Source organism: Oryzias melastigma, linkage group LG8 (genome assembly GCF_002922805.2).
Source record: "Oryzias melastigma strain HK-1 linkage group LG8, ASM292280v2, whole genome shotgun sequence".
NCBI lineage: Eukaryota > Metazoa > Chordata > Actinopteri > Beloniformes > Adrianichthyidae > Oryzias > Oryzias melastigma.
In genome coordinates, this window is record NC_050519.1 from 7,497,643 (window position 1) to 7,498,255 (window position 613).

The 613-nt window shown below is 31.5% G+C and overlaps 1 protein-coding gene across 3 annotated transcripts in view; it reads right to left on the reverse strand.

Annotated features, from left to right (window-relative positions):
• Positions 1 to 613, reverse strand: part of nudt1 (nudix (nucleoside diphosphate linked moiety X)-type motif 1) — a 6,622-nt gene that overhangs the window by 2,473 nt on the left and 3,536 nt on the right. The gene's annotated exons all lie outside the window — the stretch shown is intronic.

Sequence of the window (613 nt, forward strand, 5' to 3'; positions counted from 1 at the left end):
ATTCCAATTAGTCGACTAATCGGATCATGCGCAAACTGGATGTAAAACATTTACCTTAACCATCGTTAGCTTTGAACTAACTAAAAACTAGATATAAAGCTTTACCTGCAATAATGCTAGTGTGAATGCTGTAAGGTTAATATGGCTGCTTATGATGCCAATGCTGATAGCTGAAGATGCCGAAATTGAAAGCTAAAAATACTGAAGCTGATAGCTAGCTAAAATATTAGTTAAATGCCCAATTAGCCAAAAAACGGAAAAAAGCCTAAGTTAGCAAAAACAACTAGCATGTAGCTGAAATATTAGCTAGACTCCAAAACAGCCTAAAAAAACAAAAAAGCCTAAATTAGCCAAAATAGCTATCACCCAACTGAAATATAAGCTAAACTACAAATTAGCCCAAGAAACAAAAAAATCCCAAATTAGCCAAAATAGCTTTTATGTAGCTGAAATATTACTCCAAAATAATCTAAAATTCCTTAATAAATGCCAAATTAGTCCAAAAAGCTAGCATAATGTCATCATAACTTTCAACTTTACTACTGGTATATATATATAACGACCAATCGAATATTAATTTAGACATCGAGTATTTTATTAGTTGATTAGTCAT